Source organism: Triturus cristatus, chromosome 4_1 (assembly GCF_964204655.1).
Source record: "Triturus cristatus chromosome 4_1, aTriCri1.1, whole genome shotgun sequence".
Taxonomy (NCBI): Eukaryota; Metazoa; Chordata; class Amphibia; order Caudata; family Salamandridae; genus Triturus; species Triturus cristatus.
In genome coordinates, this window is record NC_140585.1 from 118,104,932 (window position 1) to 118,125,130 (window position 20,199).

General features: G+C 36.8%; 2 non-coding genes across 2 annotated transcripts; both read left to right on the forward strand.

Annotated features, from left to right (window-relative positions):
• The first annotated feature begins 2,572 nt into the window (after window positions 1–2,572).
• Window positions 2,573–2,644, forward strand: TRNAA-GGC (transfer RNA alanine (anticodon GGC)). The gene has a single exon. It is a non-coding gene; the product is annotated as a tRNA-Ala (tRNA).
• Window positions 2,645–14,460: 11,816 nt separating this feature from the next.
• On the forward strand, window positions 14,461–14,532 carry TRNAD-GUC (transfer RNA aspartic acid (anticodon GUC)). The gene has a single exon. It is a non-coding gene; the product is annotated as a tRNA-Asp (tRNA).
• The last annotated feature ends 5,667 nt before the right edge of the window (window positions 14,533–20,199 follow it).

Sequence of the window (20,199 nt, forward strand, 5' to 3'; positions counted from 1 at the left end):
ACAATTCCTTTTATTCACACAATTAAATAAAATGATGTACTTAATAACATTGTAAACTATATTTGTCATTATCCTTGTCTATTACGATTGAGATAAATGTGGAATTCAGTGATGGCCAAATTGCTTACAGATGTGTTAACTAAAGGTCAGAATATGCTCTGAATATTTCAATCTGCACAGACCGTACCATCAAAAACAATTTACATCTATAATCTATTGGAAAACGGAATGAAGCAGTGGGGAATCTTATGCTTCTGCTCAACTCTAGGGGCTAGATTTAGAAGTGGAGTGGCTGCTTTTTGTTAGTAGTGACCCCTGGTGGTCAATGGTTATAAGCTGCAAATGGTAAAGTGAGCTGATAGATAGAAAGATAGATAGACAGATCGATAGATAGGTATTTATTTTAATCAATCATTTCTTAATAAAGCAGATTATTTTTGGCTAGGAATTTCTGATTTGTAATCATTTATGAAAAAAGATTGCTTCTCCTAACCAAAAGAAGCAAAGCTGCCTATTACAATACTGTGAATTGATTGAGGGCATGCCCTAACCTCATGGAGGTGAGCACTGTTGAACTAAAGCCAATATGTCCTCGTTAGTATAGTGGTCAGTATCCCCGCCTGTCACACGGGAGACCGGGGTTCAATTCCCCGACGGGGAGACGATTCCTTTTATTCACACAATTAAATAAAATGATGTACTTAATAACATTGTAAACTATATTTGTCATTATCCTTGTCTATTACGATTGAGATAAACGTTGAATTCAGTGATGGCCAAATTGCTTACAGATGTGTTAACTAAAAGTCAGAATATGCTCTGAATATTTCAATCTGCACAGACCATACCATCAAAAACAATTTACATCTATAATCTATTGGAAAATGGAATGAAGCAGTGGGGAATCTTATGCTTCTGCTCAACTCTAGGGGCTAGATTTAGAAGTGGAGTGGCTGCTTTTTGCTAGTAGTGACCCCTGGTGGTAAATGGTTATAAGCTGCAAATGGTAAAGTGAGCTGATAGATAGAAAGATAGATAGACAGATCGATAGATAGGTATTTATTTTAATCAATCATTTCTTAATAAAGCAGATTATTTTTGGCTAGGAATTTCTGATTTGTAATCATTTATGAAAAAAGATTGCTTCTCCTAACGAAAAGAAGCAAAGCTGCCTATTACAATACTGTGAATTGATTGAGGGCATGCCCTAACCTCATGGAGGTGAGCACTGTTAAACTAAAGCCAATATGTCCTCGTTAGTATAGTGGTCAGTATCCCTGCCTGTCACGCGGGAGACCGGGGTTCAATTCCCCGACGGGGAGACAATTCCTTTTATTCACACAATTAAATAAAATGATGTACTTAATAACATTGTAAACTATATTTGTCATTATCCTTGTCTATTACGATTGAGATAAACGTTGAATTCAGTGATGGCCAAATTGCTTACAGATGTGTTAACTAAAGGTCAGAATATGCTCTGAATATTTCAATCTGCACAGACCATACCATCAAAAACAATTTACATCTATAATCTATTGGAAAATGGAATGAAGCAGTGGGGAATCTTATGCTTCTGCTCAACTCTAGGGGCTAGATTTAGAAGTGGAGTGGCTGCTTTTTGCTAGTAGTGACCCCTGGTGGTAAATGGTTATAAGCTGCAAATGGTAAAGTGAGCTGATAGATAGAAAGATAGATAGACAGATCGATAGATAGGTATTTATTTTAATCAATCATTTCTTAATAAAGCAGATTATTTTTGGCTAGGAATTTCTGATTTGTAATCATTTATGAAAAAAGATTGCTTCTCCTAACCAAAAGAAGCAAAGCTGCCTATTACAATACTGTGAATTGATTGAGGGCATGCCCTAACCTCATGGAGGTGAGCACTGTTGAACTAAAGCCAATATGTCCTCGTTAGTATAGTGGTCAGTATCCCCGCCTGTCACGCGGGAGACCGGGGTTCAATTCCCCGACGGGGAGACGATTCCTTTTATTCACACAATTAAATAAAATGATGTACTTAATAACATTGTAAACTATATTTGTCATTATCCTTGTCTATTACAATTGAGATAAACGTTGAATTCAGTGATGGCCAAATTGCTTACAGATGGGTTAACTAAAAGTCAGAATATGCTCTGAATATTTCAATCTGCACAGACCATACCATCAAAAACAATTTACTTCTATAATCTATTGGAAAATGGAATGAAGCAGTGGGGAATCTTATGCTTCTGCTCAACTCTAGGGGCTAGATTTAGAAGTGGAGTGGCTGCTTTTTGTTAGTAGTGACCCCTGGTGGTAAATGGTTATGAGCTGCAAATGGTAAAGTGAGATGATAGATAGAAAGATAGATAGACAGATCGATAGATAGGTATTTATTTTAATCAATCATTTCTTAATAAAGCAGATTATTTTTGGCTAGGAATTTCTGATTTGTAATCATTTATGAAAAAAGATTGCTTCTCCTAACCAAAAGAAGCAAAGCTGCCTATTACAATACTGTGAATTGATTGAGGGCATGCCCTAACCTCATGGAGGTGAGCACTGTTGAACTGAAGCCAATATGTCCTCGTTAGTATAGTGGTCAGTATCCCTGCCTGGCACGCTGGAGACCGGGGTTCAATTCCCCGAGGGGGAGACGATTCCTTTTATTCACACAATTAAATAAAATGATGTACTTAATAACATTGTAAACTATATTTGTCATTATCCTTGTCTATTACGATTGAGATAAACGTTGAATTCAGTGATGGCCAAATTGCTTACAGATGTGTTAACTAAAAGTCAGAATATGCTCTGAATATTTCAATCTGCACAGACCATACCATCAAAAACAATTTACATCTATAATCTATTGGAAAATGGAATGAAGCAGGTGGGAATCTTATGCTTCTGCTCAACTCTAGGGGCTAGATTTAGAAGTGGAGTGGCTGCTTTTTGTTAGTAGTGACCCCTGGTGGTAAATGGTTATAAGCTGCAAATGGTAAAGTGAGATGATAGATAGAAAGATAGATAGACAGATCGATAGATAGGTATTTATTTTAATCAATCATTTCTTAATAAAGCAGATTATTTTAGGCTAGGAATTTCTGATTTGTAATCCTTTATGAAAAAAGATTGCTTCTCCTAACCAAAAGAAGCAAAGCTGCCTATTACAATACTGTGAATTGATTGAGGGCATGCCCTAACCTCATGGAGGTGAGCACTGTTGAACTAAAGCCAATATGTCCTCGTTAGTATAGTTGTCAGTATACCCGCCTGTCACGCGGAAGACTGGGGTTCAATTCCCCGACGGGGAGACGATTCCTTTTATTCACACAATTAAATAAAATGATGTACTTAATAACATTGTAAACTATATTTGTCATTATCCTTGTCTATTACGATTGAGATAAACGTTGAATTCAGTGATGGCCAAATTGCTTACAGATGTGTTAACTAAAAGTCAGAATATGCTCTGAATATTTCAATCTGCACAGACCATACCATCAAAAACAATTTACATCTATAATCTATTGGAAAATGGAATGAAGCAGTGGGGAATCTTATGCTTCTGCTCAACTCTAGGGGCTAGATTTAGAAGTTGAGTGGCTGCTTTTTGCTAGTAGTGACCCCTGGTGGTAAATGGTTATAAGCTGCAAATGGTAAAGTGAGCTGATAGATAGAAAGATAGATAGACAGATCGATAGATAGGTATTTATTTTAATCAATCATTTCTTAATAAAGCAGATTATTTTTGGCTAGGAATTTCTGATTTGTAATCATTTATGAAAAAAGATTGCTTCTCCTAACGAAAAGAAGCAAAGCTGCCTATTACAATACTGTGAATTGATTGAGGGCATGCCCTAACCTCATGGAGGTGAGCACTGTCGAACTAAAGCCAATATGTCCTCGTTAGTATAGTGGTCAGTATCCCCCCTTTCACGCGGGAGACCGGGGTTCAATTCCCCGACGGGGAGACGATTCCTTTTATTCACACAATTAAATAAAATGATGTACTTAATAACATTGTAAACTATATTTGTCATTATCCTTGTCTATTACGATTGAGATAAACGTTGAATTCAGTGATGGCCAAATTGCTTACAGATGTGTTCACTAAAAGTCAGAATATGCTCTGAATATTTCAATCTGCACAGACCATACCATCAAAAACAATTTACATCTATAATCTATTGGAAAATGGAATGAAGCAGTGGGGAATCTTATGCTTCTGCTCAACTCTAGGGGCTAGATTTACAAGTGGAGTGGCTGCTTTTTGTTAGTAGTGACCCCTGGTGGTAAATGGTTATAAGCTGCAAATGTTAAAGTGAGCTGATACATAGAAAGATAGATAGACAGATCGATAGATAGGTATTTATTTTAATCAATCATTTCTTAATAAAGCAGATTATTTTTGGCTAGGAATTTCTGATTTGTAATCATTTATGAAAAAAGATTGCTTCTCCTAACCAAAAGAAGCAAAGCTGCCTATTACAATACCGTGAATTGATTGAGGGCATGCCCTAACCTCATGGAGGTGAGCACTGTTGAACTGAAGCCAATATGTCCTCGTTAGTATAGTGGTCAGAATCCCCGCCTGTCACGCGGGAGACCGGGGTTCAATTCCCCGACGGGGAGACAATTCCTTTTATTCACACAATTAAATAAAATGATGTACTTAATAACATTGTAAACTATATTTGTCATTATCCTTGTGTATTACAATTGAGATAAACGTTGAATTCAGTGATGGCCAAATTGCTTACAGATGGGTTAACTAAAAGTCAGAATATGCTCTGAATATTTCAATCTGCACAGACCATACCATCAAAAACAATTTACATCTATAATCTATTGGAAAATGGAATGAAGCAGTGGGGAATCTTATGCTTCTGCTCAACTCTAGGGGCTAGATTTAGAAGTGGAGTGGCTGCTTTTTGTTAGTAGTGACCCCTGGTGGTAAATGGTTATAAGCTGCAAATGGTAAAGTGAGATGATAGATAGAAAGATAGATAGACAGATCGATAGATAGGTATTTATTTTAATCAATCATTTCTTAATAAAGCAGATTATTTTTGGCTAGGAATTTCTGATTTGTAATCCTTTATGAAAAAAGATTGCTTCTCCTAACCAAAAGAAGCAAAGCTGCCTATTACAATACTGTGAATTGATTGAGGTCATGCCCTAACCTCATGGAGGTGAGCACTGTTGAACTAAAGCCAATATGTCCTCGTTAGTATAGTTGTCAGTATACCCGCCTGTCACGCGGGAGACTGGGGTTCAATTCCCCGACGTGGAGACGATTCCTTTTATTTACACAATTAAATAAAATGATGTACTTAATAACATTGTAAACTATATTTGTCATTATCCTTGTCTATTACGATTGAGATAAACGTTGAATTCAGTGATGGCCAAATTGCTTACAGATGTGTTAACTAAAAGTCAGAATATGCTCTGAATATTTCAATCTGCACAGACCATACCATCAAAAACAATTTACATCTATAATCTATTGGAAAATGGAATGAAGCAGTGGGGAATCTTATGCTTCTGCTCAACTCTAGGGGCTAGATTTAGAAGTGGAGTGGCTGATTTTTGCTAGTAGTGACCCCTGGTGGTAAATGGTTATAAGCTGCAAATGGTAAAGTGAGCTGATAGATAGAAAGATAGATAGACAGATCGATAGATAGGTATTTATTTTAATCAATCATTTCTTAATAAAGCAGATTATTTTTGGCTAGGAATTTCTGATTTGTAATCATTTATGAAAAAAGATTGCTTCTCCTAACGAAAAGAAGCAAAGCTGCCTATTACAATACTGTGAATTGATTGAGGGCATGCCCTAACCTCATGGAGGTGAGCACTGTTGAACTAAAGCCAAGATGTCCTCGTTAGTATAGTGGTCAGTATCCCCGCCTGTCACGCGGGAGACCGGGGTTCAATTCCCCGACGGGGAGACAATTCCTTTTATTCACACAATTAAATAAAATGATGTACTTAATAACATTGTAAACTATATTTGTCATTATCCTTGTCTATTACGATTGAGATAAACGTTGAATTCAGTGATGGCCAAATTGCTTACAGATGTGTTAACTAAAGGTCAGAATATGCTCTGAATATTTCAATCTGCACAGACCATACCATCAAAAACAATTTACATCTATAATCTATTGGAAAATGGAATGAAGCAGTGGGGAATCTTATGCTTCTGCTCAACTCTAGGGGCTAGATTTAGAAGTGGAGTGGCTGCTTTTTGTTAGTAGTGACCCCTGGTGGTAAATGGTTATAAGCTGCAAATGTTAAAGTGAGCTGATAGATAGAAAGATAGATAGACAGATCGATAGATAGGTATTTATTTTAATCAATCATTTCTTAATAAAGCAGATTATTTTTGGCTAGGAATTTCTGATTTGTAATCATTTATGAAAAAAGATTGCTTCTCCTAACCAAAAGAAGCAAAGCTGCCTATTACAATACTGTGAATTGATTGAGGGCATGCCCTAACCTCATGGAGGTGAGCACTGTTGAACTGAAGCCAATATGTCCTCGTTAGTATAGTGGTCAGTATCCCCGCCTGTCACGCGGGAGACCGGGGTTCAATTCCCCGACGGGGAGACAATTCCTTTTATTCACACAATTAAATAAAATGATGTACTTAATAACATTGTAAACTATATTTGTCATTATCCTTGTGTATTACAATTGAGATAAACGTTGAATTCAGTGATGGCCAAATTGCTTACAGATGGGTTAACTAAAAGTCAGAATATGCTCTGAATATTTCAATCTGCACAGACCATACCATCAAAAACAATTTACATCTATAATCTATTGGAAAATGGAATGAAGCAGTGGGGAATCTTATGCTTCTGCTCAACTCTAGGGGCTAGATTTAGAAGTGGAGTGGCTGCTTTTTGTTAGTAGTGACCCCTGGTGGTAAATGGTTATAAGCTGCAAATGGTAAAGTGAGATGATAGATAGAAAGATAGATAGACAGATCGATAGATAGGTATTTATTTTAATCAATCATTTCTTAATAAAGCAGATTATTTTTGGCTAGAAATTTCTGATTTGTAATCCTTTATGAAAAAAGATTGCTTCTCCTAACGAAAAGAAGCAAAGCTGCCTATTACAATACTGTGAATTGATTGAGGGCATGCCCTAACCTCATGGAGGTGAGCACTGTTGAACTGAAGCCAATATGTCCTCGTTAGTATAGTGGTCAGTATCCCCGCCTGTCACGCGGGAGACCGGGGTTCAATTCCCCGACGGGGAGACAATTCCTTTTATTCACACAATTAAATAAAATGATGTACTTAATAACATTGTAAACTATATTTGTCATTATCCTTGTCTATTACGATTGAGATAAACGTTGAATTCAGTGATGGCCAAATTGCTTACTGATGTGTTAACTAAAAGTCAGAATATTCTCTGAATATTTCAATCTGCACAGACCATACCATCAAAAACAATTTACATCTATAATCTATTGGAAAATGGAATGAAGCAGTGGGGAATCTTATGCTTCTGCTCAACTCTAGGGGCTAGATTTAGAAGTGGAGTGGCTGCTTTTTGTTAGTAGTGACCCCTGGTGGTAAATGGTTATAAGCTGCAAATGGTAAAGTGAGCTGATAGATAGAAAGGTAGATAGACAGATCGATAGATAGGTATTTATTTTAATCAATCATTTCTTAATAAAGCAGATTATTTTTGGCTAGGAATTTCTGATTTGTAATCATTTATGAAAAAAGATTGCTTCTCCTAACGAAAAGAAGCAAAGCTGCCTATTACAATACTGTGAATTGATTGAGGGCATGCCCTAACCTCATGGAGGTGAGCACTGTTGAACTAAAGCCAATATGTCCTCGTTAGTATAGTGGTCAGTATCCCCGCCTGTCACGCGGGAGACCGGGGTTCAATTCCCCGACGGGGAGACGATTCCTTTTATTCACACAATTAAATAAAATGATGTACTTAATAACATTGTAAGCTATATTTGTCATTATCCTTGTCTATTACGATTGAGATAAACGTTGAATTCAGTGATGGCCAAATTGCTTACAGATGTGTTAACTAAAAGTCAGAATATGCTCTGAATATTTCAATCTGCACAGACCATACCATCAAAAACAATTTACATCTATAATCTATTGGAAAATGGAATGAAGCAGTGGGGAATCTTATGCTTCTGCTCAACTCTAGGGGCTAGAGTTAGAAGTGGAGTGGCTGCTTTTTGTAAGTAGTGACCCCTGGTGGTAAATGGTTATAAGCTGCAAATGGTAAAGTGAGCTGATAGATAGAAAGATAGATAGACAGATCGATAGATAGGTATTTATTTTAATCAATCATTTCTTAATAAAGCAGATTATTTTTGGCTAGGAATTTCTGATTTGTAATCATTTATGAAAAAAGATTGCTTCTCCTAACGAAAAGAAGCAAAGCTGCCTATTACAATACTGTGAATTGATTGAGGGCATGCCCTAACCTCATGGAGGTGAGCACTGTTAAACTAAAGCCAATATGTCCTCGTTAGTATAGTGGTCAGTATCCCTGCCTGTCACGCGGGAGACCGGGGTTCAATTCCCCGACGGGGAGACAATTCCTTTTATTCACACAATTAAATAAAATGATGTACTTAATAACATTGTAAACTATATTTGTCATTATCCTTGTCTATTACGATTGAGATAAACGTTGAATTCAGTGATGGCCAAATTGCTTACAGATGTGTTAACTAAAGGTCAGAATATGCTCTGAATATTTCAATCTGCACAGACCATACCATAAAAACAATTTACATCTATAATCTATTGGAAAATGGAATGAAGCAGTGGGGAATCTTATGCTTCTGCTCAACTCTAGGGGCTAGATTTAGAAGTGGAGTGGCTGCTTTTTGTTAGTAGTGACCCCTGGTGGTAAATGGTTATAAGCTGCAAATGTTAAAGTGAGCTGATAGATAGAAAGATAGATAGACAGATCGATAGATAGGTATTTATTTTAATCAATCATTTCTTAATAAAGCAGATTATTTTTGGCTAGGAATTTCTGATTTGTAATCATTTATGAAAAAAGATTGCTTCTCCTAACCAAAAGAAGCAAAGCTGCCTATTACAATACTGTGAATTGATTGAGGGCATGCCCTAACCTCATGGAGGTGAGCACTGTTGAACTGAAGCCAATATGTCCTCGTTAGTATAGTGGTCAGTATCCCCGCCTGTCACGCGGGAGACCGGGGTTCAATTCCCCGACGGGGAGACAATTCCTTTTATTCACACAATTAAATAAAATGATGTACTTAATAACATTGTAAACTATATTTGTCATTATCCTTGTGTATTACAATTGAGATAAACGTTGAATTCAGTGATGGCCAAATTGCTTACAGATGGGTTAACTAAAAGTCAGAATATGCTCTGAATATTTCAATCTGCACAGACCATACCATCAAAAACAATTTACATCTATAATCTATTGGAAAATGGAATGAAGCAGTGGGGAATCTTATGCTTCTGCTCAACTCTAGGGGCTAGATTTAGAAGTGGAGTGGCTGCTTTTTGTTAGTAGTGACCCCTGGTGGTAAATGGTTATAAGCTGCAAATGGTAAAGTGAGATGATAGATAGAAAGATAGATAGACAGATCGATAGATAGGTATTTATTTTAATCAATCATTTCTTAATAAAGCAGATTATTTTTGGCTAGAAATTTCTGATTTGTAATCCTTTATGAAAAAAGATTGCTTCTCCTAACGAAAAGAAGCAAAGCTGCCTATTACAATACTGTGAATTGATTGAGGGCATGCCCTAACCTCATGGAGGTGAGCACTGTTGAACTGAAGCCAATATGTCCTCGTTAGTATAGTGGTCAGTATCCCCGCCTGTCACGCGGGAGACCGGGGTTCAATTCCCCGACGGGGAGACAATTCCTTTTATTCACACAATTAAATAAAATGATGTACTTAATAACATTGTAAACTATATTTGTCATTATCCTTGTCTATTACGATTGAGATAAACGTTGAATTCAGTGATGGCCAAATTGCTTACTGATGTGTTAACTAAAAGTCAGAATATGCTCTGAATATTTCAATCTGCACAGACCATACCATCAAAAACAATTTACATCTATAATCTATTGGAAAATGGAATGAAGCAGTGGGGAATCTTATGCTTCTGCTCAACTCTAGGGGCTAGATTTAGAAGTGGAGTGGCTGCTTTTTGTTAGTAGTGACCCCTGGTGGTAAATGGTTATAAGCTGCAAATGGTAAAGTGAGCTGATAGATAGAAAGATAGATAGACAGATCGATAGATAGGTATTTATTTTAATCAATCATTTCTTAATAAAGCAGATTATTTTTGGCTAGGAATTTCTGATTTGTAATCATTTATGAAAAAAGATTGCTTCTCCTAACGAAAAGAAGCAAAGCTGCCTATTACAATACTGTGAATTGATTGAGGGCATGCCCTAACCTCATGGAGGTGAGCACTGTTGAACTAAAGCCAATATGTCCTCGTTAGTATAGTGGTCAGTATCCCCGCCTGTCACGCGGGAGATGGGGGTTCAATTCCCCGACGGGGAGACGATTCCTTTTATTCACACAATTAAATAAAATGATGTACTTAATAACATTGTAAGCTATATTTGTCATTATCCTTGTCTATTACGATTGAGATAAACGTTGAATTCAGTGATGGCCAAATTGCTTACAGATGTGTTAACTAAAAGTCAGAATATGCTCTGAATATTTCAATCTGCACAGACCATACCATCAAAAACAATTTACATCTATAATCTATTGGAAAATGGAATGAAGCAGTGGGGAATCTTATGCTTCTGCTCAACTCTAGGGGCTAGAGTTAGAAGTGGAGTGGCTGCTTTTTGTAAGTAGTGACCCCTGGTGGTAAATGGTTATAAGCTGCAAATGGTAAAGTGAGCTGATAGATAGAAAGATAGATAGACAGATCGATAGATAGGTATTTATTTTAATCAATCATTTATTAATAAAGCAGATTATTTTTGGCTAGGAATTTCTGATTTGTAATCATTTATGAAAAAAGATTGCTTCTCCTAACGAAAAGAAGCAAAGCTGCCTATTACAATACTGTGAATTGATTGAGGGCATGCCCTAACCTCATGGAGGTGAGCACTGTTGAACTGAAGCCAATATGTCCTCATTGGTATAGTGGTCAGTATCCCCGCCTGTCACGCGGGAGACCGGGGTTCAATTCCCCGACGGGGAGACAATTCCTTTTATTCACACAATTACATAAAATGATGTACTTAATAACATTGTAAACTATATTTGTCATTATCCTTGTCTATTACGATTGAGATAAACGTTGAATTCAGTGATGGCCAAATTGCTTACTGATGTGTTAACTAAAAGTCAGAATATGCTCTGAATATTTCAATCTGCACAGACCATACCATCAAAAACAATTTACATCTATAATCTATTGGAAAATGGAATGAAGCAGTGGGGAAGCTTATGCTTCTGCTCAACTCTAGGGGCTAGATTTAGAAGTGGAGTGGCTGCTTTTTGTTAGTAGTGACCCCTGGTGGTAAATGGTTATAAGCTGCAAATGGTAAAGTGAGCTGATAGAAAGATAGATAGACAGATCGATAGATAGGTATTTATTTTAATCAATCATTTCTTAATAAAGCAGATTATTTTTGGCTAGGAATTTCTGATTTGTAATCATTTATGAAAAAAGATTGCTTCTCCTAACGAAAAGAAGCAAAGCTGCCTATTACAATACTGTGAATTGATTGAGGGCATGCCCTAACCTCATGGAGGTGAGCACTGTTGACATAAAGCCAATATGTCCTTGTTAGTATAGTGGTCAGTATCCCCGCCTGTCACGCGGGAGACCGGGGTTCAATTCCCCGACGGGGAGACGATTCCTTTTATTCACACAATTAAATAAAATGATGTACTTAATAACATTGTAAACTATATTTGTCATTATCCTTGTCTATTATGATTGAGATAAACGTTGAATTCAGTGATGGCCAAATTGCTTACAGATGTGTTAACTAAAAGTCAGAATATGCTCTGAATATTTCAATCTGCACAGACCATACCATCAAAAACAATTTACATCTATAATCTATTGGAAAATGGAATGAAGCAGTGGGGAATCTTATGCTTCTGCTCAACTCTAGGGGCTAGATTTAGAAGTGGAGTGGCTGCTTTTTGTTAGTAGTGACCCCTGGTGGTAAATGGTTATAAGCTGCAAATGTTAAAGTGAGCTGATAGATAGAAAGATAGATAGACAGATCGATAGATAGGTATTTATTTTAATCAATCATTTCTTAATAAAGCAGATTATTTTTGGCTAGGAATTTCTGATTTGTAATCATTTATGAAAAAAGATTGCTTCTCCTAACCAAAAGAAGCAAAGCTGCCTATTACAATACTGTGAATTGATTGAGGGCATGCCCTAACCTCATGGAGGTGAGCACTGTTGAACTGAAGCCAATATGTCCTCGTTAGTATAGTGGTCAGTATCCCCGCCTGTCACGCGGGAGACCGGGGTTCAATTCCCCGACGGGGAGACAATTCCTTTTATTCACACAATTAAATAAAATGATGTACTTAATAACATTGTAAACTATATTTGTCATTATCCTTGTGTATTACAATTGAGATAAACGTTGAATTCAGTGATGGCCAAATTGCTTACAGATGGGTTAACTAAAAGTCAGAATATGCTCTGAATATTTCAATCTGCACAGACCATACCATCAAAAACAATTTACATCTATAATCTATTGGAAAATGGAATGAAGCAGTGGGGAAGCTTATGCTTCTGCTCAACTCTAGGGGCTAGATTTAGAAGTGGAGTGGCTGCTTTTTGTTAGTAGTGACCCCTGGTGGTAAATGGTTATAAGCTGCAAATGGTAAAGTGAGCTGATAGAAAGATAGATAGACAGATCGATAGATAGGTATTTATTTTAATCAATCATTTCTTAATAAAGCAGATTATTTTTGGCTAGGAATTTCTGATTTGTAATCATTTATGAAAAAAGATTGCTTCTCCTAACGAAAAGAAGCAAAGCTGCCTATTACAATACTGTGAATTGATTGAGGGCATGCCCTAACCTCATGGAGGTGAGCACTGTTGAACTGAAGCCAATATGTCCTCGTTAGTATAGTGGTCAGTATCCCCGCCTGTCACGCGGGAGACCGGGGTTCAATTCCCCGACGGGGAGACAATTCCTTTTATTCACACAATTAAATAAAATGATGTACTTAATAACATTGTAAACTATATTTGTCATTATCCTTGTGTATTACAATTGAGATAAACGTTGAATTCAGTGATGGCCAAATTGCTTACAGATGGGTTAACTAAAAGTCAGAATATGCTCTGAATATTTCAATCTGCACAGACCATACCATCAAAAACAATTTACATCTATAATCTATTGGAAAATGGAATGAAGCAGTGGGGAATCTTATGCTTCTGCTCAACTCTAGGGGCTAGATTTAGAAGTGGAGTGGCTGCTTTTTGTTAGTAGTGACCCCTGGTGGTAAATGGTTATAAGCTGCAAATGGTAAAGTGAGATGATAGATAGAAAGATAGATAGACAGATCGATAGATAGGTATTTATTTTAATCAATCATTTCTTAATAAAGCAGATTATTTTTGGCTAGAAATTTCTGATTTGTAATCCTTTATGAAAAAAGATTGCTTCTCCTAACGAAAAGAAGCAAAGCTGCCTATTACAATACTGTGAATTGATTGAGGGCATGCCCTAACCTCATGGAGGTGAGCACTGTTGAACTGAAGCCAATATGTCCTCGTTAGTATAGTGGTCAGTATCCCCGCCTGTCACGCGGGAGACCGGGGTTCAATTCCCCGACGGGGAGACAATTCCTTTTATTCACACAATTAAATAAAATGATGTACTTAATAACATTGTAAACTATATTTGTCATTATCCTTGTCTATTACGATTGAGATAAACGTTGAATTCAGTGATGGCCAAATTGCTTACTGATGTGTTAACTAAAAGTCAGAATATGCTCTGAATATTTCAATCTGCACAGACCATACCATCAAAAACAATTTACATCTATAATCTATTGGAAAATGGAATGAAGCAGTGGGGAATCTTATGCTTCTGCTCAACTCTAGGGGCTAGATTTAGAAGTGGAGTGGCTGCTTTTTGTTAGTAGTGACCCCTGGTGGTAAATGGTTATAAGCTGCAAATGGTAAAGTGAGCTGATAGATAGAAAGATAGATAGACAGATCGATAGATAGGTATTTATTTTAATCAATCATTTCTTAATAAAGCAGATTATTTTTGGCTAGGAATTTCTGATTTGTAATCATTTATGAAAAAAGATTGCTTCTCCTAACGAAAAGAAGCAAAGCTGCCTATTACAATACTGTGAATTGATTGAGGGCATGCCCTAACCTCATGGAGGTGAGCACTGTTGAACTAAAGCCAATATGTCCTCGTTAGTATAGTGGTCAGTATTCCCGCCTGTCACGCGGGAGACCGGGGTTCAATTCCCCGACGGGGAGACGATTCCTTTTATTCACACAATTAAATAAAATGATGTACTTAATAACATTGTAAGCTATATTTGTCATTATCCTTGTCTATTACGATTGAGATAAACGTTGAATTCAGTGATGGCCAAATTGCTTACAGATGTGTTAACTAAAAGTCAGAATATGCTCTGAATATTTCAATCTGCACAGACCATACCATCAAAAACAATTTACATCTATAATCTATTGGAAAATGGAATGAAGCAGTGGGGAATCTTATGCTTCTGCTCAACTCTAGGGGCTAGAGTTAGAAGTGGAGTGGCTGCTTTTTGTAAGTAGTGACCCCTGGTGGTAAATGGTTATAAGCTGCAAATGGTAAAGTGAGCTGATAGATAGAAAGATAGATAGACAGATCGATAGATAGGTATTTATTTTAATCAATCATTTATTAATAAAGCAGATTATTTTTGGCTAGGAATTTCTGATTTGTAATCATTTATGAAAAAAGATTGCTTCTCCTAACGAAAAGAAGCAAAGCTGCCTATTACAATACTGTGAATTGATTGAGGGCATGCCCTAACCTCATGGAGGTGAGCACTGTTGAACTGAAGCCAATATGTCCTCATTGGTATAGTGGTCAGTATCCCCGCCTGTCACGCGGGAGACCGGGGTTCAATTCCCCGACGGGGAGACAATTCCTTTTATTCACACAATTACATAAAATGATGTACTTAATAACATTGTAAACTATATTTGTCATTATCCTTGTCTATTACGATTGAGATAAACGTTGAATTCAGTGATGGCCAAATTGCTTACTGATGTGTTAACTAAAAGTCAGAATATGCTCTGAATATTTCAATCTGCACAGACCATACCATCAAAAACAATTTACATCTATAATCTATTGGAAAATGGAATGAAGCAGTGGGGAATCTTATGCTTCTGCTCAACTCTAGGGGCTAGATTTAGAAGTGGAGTGGCTGCTTTTTGTTAGTAGTGACCCCTGGTGGTAAATGGTTATAAGCTGCAAATGGTAAAGTGAGCTGATAGATAGAAAGATAGATAGACAGATCGATAGATAGGTATTTATTTGAATCAATCATTTCTTAATAAAGCAGATTATTTTTGGCTAGGAATTTCTGATTTGTAATCATTTATGAAAAAAGATTGCTTCTCCTAACGAAAAGAAGCAAAGCTGCCTATTACAATACTGTGAATTGATTGAGGGCATGCCCTAACCTCATGGAGGTGAGCACTGTTGACATAAAGCCAATATGTCCTTGTTAGTATAGTGGTCAGTATCCCCGCCTGTCACGCGGGAGACCGGGGTTCAATTCCCCGACGGGGAGACGATTCCTTTTATTCACACAATTAAATAAAATGATGTACTTAATAACATTGTAAACTATATTTGTCATTATCCTTGTCTATTACGATTGAGATAAACGTTGAATTCAGTGATGGCCAAATTGCTTACAGATGTGTTAACTAAAAGTCAGAATATGCTCTGAATATTTCAATCTGCACAGACCATACCATCAAAAACAATTTACATCTATAATCTATTGGAAAATGGAATGAAGCAGTGGGGAATCTTATGCTTCTGCTCAACTCTAGGGGCTAGACTTAGAAGTGGAGTGGCTGCTTTTTGTTAGTAGTGACCCCTGGTGGTAAATGGTTATAAGCTGAAAATGGTAAAGTGAGCTGATAGATAGAAAGATAGATAGACAGATCGATAGATAGGTATTTATTTTAATCAATCATGTCTTAATAAAGCAGATTATTTTTGGCTGGGAATTTCTGATTTGTAATTATTTATGAAAAAAGATTGCTTCTCCTAACCAAAAGAAGCAAAGCTGCCTATTACAATACTGTGAATTGATTGAGGGCATGCCCTAACCTCATGGAGGTGAGCACTGTTGAACTGAAGCCAATATGTCCTCATTAGTATAGTGGTCAGTATCCCTGCCAGTCACGCGGGAGACCGGGGTTCAATTCCCCGACGGGGAGACGATTCCTTTTATTCACACAATTAAATAAAATGATGTACTTAATAACATTGTAAGCTATATTTGTCATTATCCTTGTCTATTACGATTGAGATAAACGTTGAATTCAGTGATGGCCAAATTGCTTACAGATGTGTTAACTAAAAGTCAGAATATGCTCTGAATATTTCAATCTGCACAGACCATACCATCAAAAACAATTTACATCTATAATCTATTGGAAAATGGAATGAAGCAGTGGGGAATCTTATGCTTCTGCTCAACTCTAGGGGCTAGAGTTAGAAGTGGAGTGGCTGCTTTTTGTTAGTAGTGACCCCTGGTGGTAAATGGTTATAAGCTGCAAATGGTAAAGTGAGCTGATAGATAGAAAGATAGATAGACAGATCGAAAGATAGGTATTTATTTTAATCAATCATTTATTAATAAAGCAGATTATTTTTGGCTAGGAATTTCTGATTTGTAATCATTTATGAAAAAAGATTGCTTCTCCTAACGAAAAGAAGCAAAGCTGCCTATTACAATACTGTGAATTGATTGAGGGCATGCCCTAACCTCATGGAGGTGAGCACTGTTGAACTGAAGCCAATATGTCCTCATTAGTATAGTGGTCAGTATCCCCGCCTGTCACGCGGGAGACCGGGGTTCAATTCCCCGACGGGGAGACGATTCCTTTTATTCACACAATTAAATAAAATGATGTACTTAATAACATTGTAAACTATATTTGTCATTATCCTTGTCTATTACGATTGAGATAAACGTTGAATTCAGTGATGGCCAAATTGCTTACAGATGTGTTAACTAAAAGTCAGAATATGCTCTGAATATTTCAATCTGCACAGACCATACCATCAAAAACAATTTACATCTATAATCTATTGGAAAATGGAATGAAGCAGTGGGGAATCTTATGCTTCTGCTCAACTCTAGGGGCTAGAGTTAGAAGTGGAGTGGCTGCTTTTTGTTAGTAGTGACCCCTGGTGGTAAATGGTTATAAGCTGCAAATGGTAAAGTGAGCTGATAGATATAAAGATAGATAGACAGATCGATAGATAGGTATTTATTTTAATCAATCATTTATTAATAAAGCAGATTATTTTTGGCTAGGAATTTCTGATTTGTAATCATTTATGAAAAAAGATTGCTTCTCCTAACGAAAAGAAGCAAAGCTGCCTATTACAATACTGTGAATTGATTGAGGGCATGCCCTAACCTCATGGAGGTGAGCACTGTTGACATAAAGCCAATATGTCCTTGTTAGTATAGTGGTCAGTATCCCCGCCTGTCACGCGGGAGACCGGGGTTCAATTCCCCGACGGGGAGACGATTCCTTTTATTCACACAATTAAATAAAATGATGTACTTAATAACATTGTAAACTATATTTGTCATTATCCTTGTCTATTACGATTGAGATAAACGTTGAATTCAGTGATGGCCAAATTGCTTACAGATGTGTTAACTAAAAGTCAGAATATGCTCTGAATATTTCAATCTGCACAGACCATACCATCAAAAACAATTTACATCTATAATCTATTGGAAAATGGAATGAAGCAGTGGGGAATCTTATGCTTCTGCTCAACTCTAGGGGCTAGACTTAGAAGTGGAGTGGCTGCTTTTTGTTAGTAGTGACCCCTGGTGGTAAATGGTTATAAGCTGAAAATGGTAAAGTGAGCTGATAGATAGAAAGATAGATAGACAGATCGATAGATAGGTATTTATTTTAATCAATCATGTCTTAATAAAGCAGATTATTTTTGGCTGGGAATTTCTGATTTGTAATTATTTATGAAAAAAGATTGCTTCTCCTAACCAAAAGAAGCAAAGCTGCCTATTACAATACTGTGAATTGATTGAGGGCATGCCCTAACCTCATGGAGGTGAGCACTGTTGAACTGAAGCCAATATGTCCTCATTAGTATAGTGGTCAGTATCCCTGCCAGTCACGCGGGAGACCGGGGTTCAATTCCCCGACGGGGAGACGATTCCTTTTATTCACACAATTAAATAAAATGATGTACTTAATAACATTGTAAGCTATATTTGTCATTATCCTTGTCTATTACGATTGAGATAAACGTTGAATTCAGTGATGGCCAAATTGCTTACAGATGTGTTAACTAAAAGTCAGAATATGCTCTGAATATTTCAATCTGCACAGACCATACCATCAAAAACAATTTACATCTATAATCTATTGGAAAATGGAATGAAGCAGTGGGGAATCTTATGCTTCTGCTCAACTCTAGGGGCTAGAGTTAGAAGTGGAGTGGCTGCTTTTTGTTAGTAGTGACCCCTGGTGGTAAATGGTTATAAGCTGCAAATGGTAAAGTGAGCTGATAGATAGAAAGATAGATAGACAGATCGATAGATAGGTATTTATTTTAATCAATCATTTATTAATAAAGCAGATTATTTTTGGCTAGGAATTTCTGATTTGTAATCATTTATGAAAAAAGATTGCTTCTCCTAACGAAAAGAAGCAAAGCTGCCTATTACAATACTGTGAATTGATTGAGGGCATGCCCTAACCTCATGGAGGTGAGCACTGTTGAACTGAAGCCAATATGTCCTCATTAGTATAGTGGTCAGTATCCCCGCCTGTCACGCGGGAGACCGGGGTTCAATTCCCCGACGGGGAGACGATTCCTTTTATTCACACAATTAAATAAAATGATGTACTTAATAACATTGTAAACTATATTTGTCATTATCCTTGTCTATTACGATTGAGATAAACGTTGAATTCAGTGATGGCCAAATTGCTTACAGATGTGTTAACTAAAAGTCAGAATATGCTCTGAATATTTCAATCTGCACAGACCATACCATCAAAAACAATTTACATCTATAATCTATTGGAAAATGGAATGAAGCAGTGGGGAATCTTATGCTTCTGCTCAACTCTAGGGGCTAGAGTTAGAAGTGGAGTGGCTGCTTTTTGTTAGTAGTGACCCCTGGTGGTAAATGGTTATAAGCTGCAAATGGTAAAGTGAGCTGATAGATATAAAGATAGATAGACAGATCGATAGATAGGTATTTATTTTAATCAATCATTTATTAATAAAGCAGATTATTTTTGGCTAGGAATTTCTGATTTGTAATCATTTATGAAAAAAGATTGCTTCTCCTAACGAAAAGAAGCAAAGCTGCCTATTACAATACTGTGAATTGATTGAGGGCATGCCCTAACCTCATGGAGGTGAGCACTGTTGAACTGAAGCCAATATGTCCTCATTAGTATAGTGGTCAGTATCCCCGCCTGTCACGCGGGAGACCGGGGTTCAATTCCCCGACTGGGAGACAATTCCTTTTATTCACACAATTAAATAAAATGATGTACTTAATAACATTGTAAACTATACTTGTCATTATCCTTGTCTATTACGATTGAGATAAACGTTGAATTCAGTGATGGCCAAATTGCTTACTGATGTGTTAACTAAAAGTCAGAATATGCTCTGAATATTTCAATCTGCACAGACCATACCATCAAAAACAATTTACATCTATAATCTATTGGAAAATGGAATGAAGCAGTGGGGAATCTTATGCTTCTGCTCAACTCTAGGGGCTAGATTTAGAAGTGGAGTGGCTGCTTTTTGTTAGTAGTGACCCCTGGTGGTAAATGGTTATAAGCTGCAAATGGTAAAGTGAGCTGATAGATAGAAAGATAGATAGA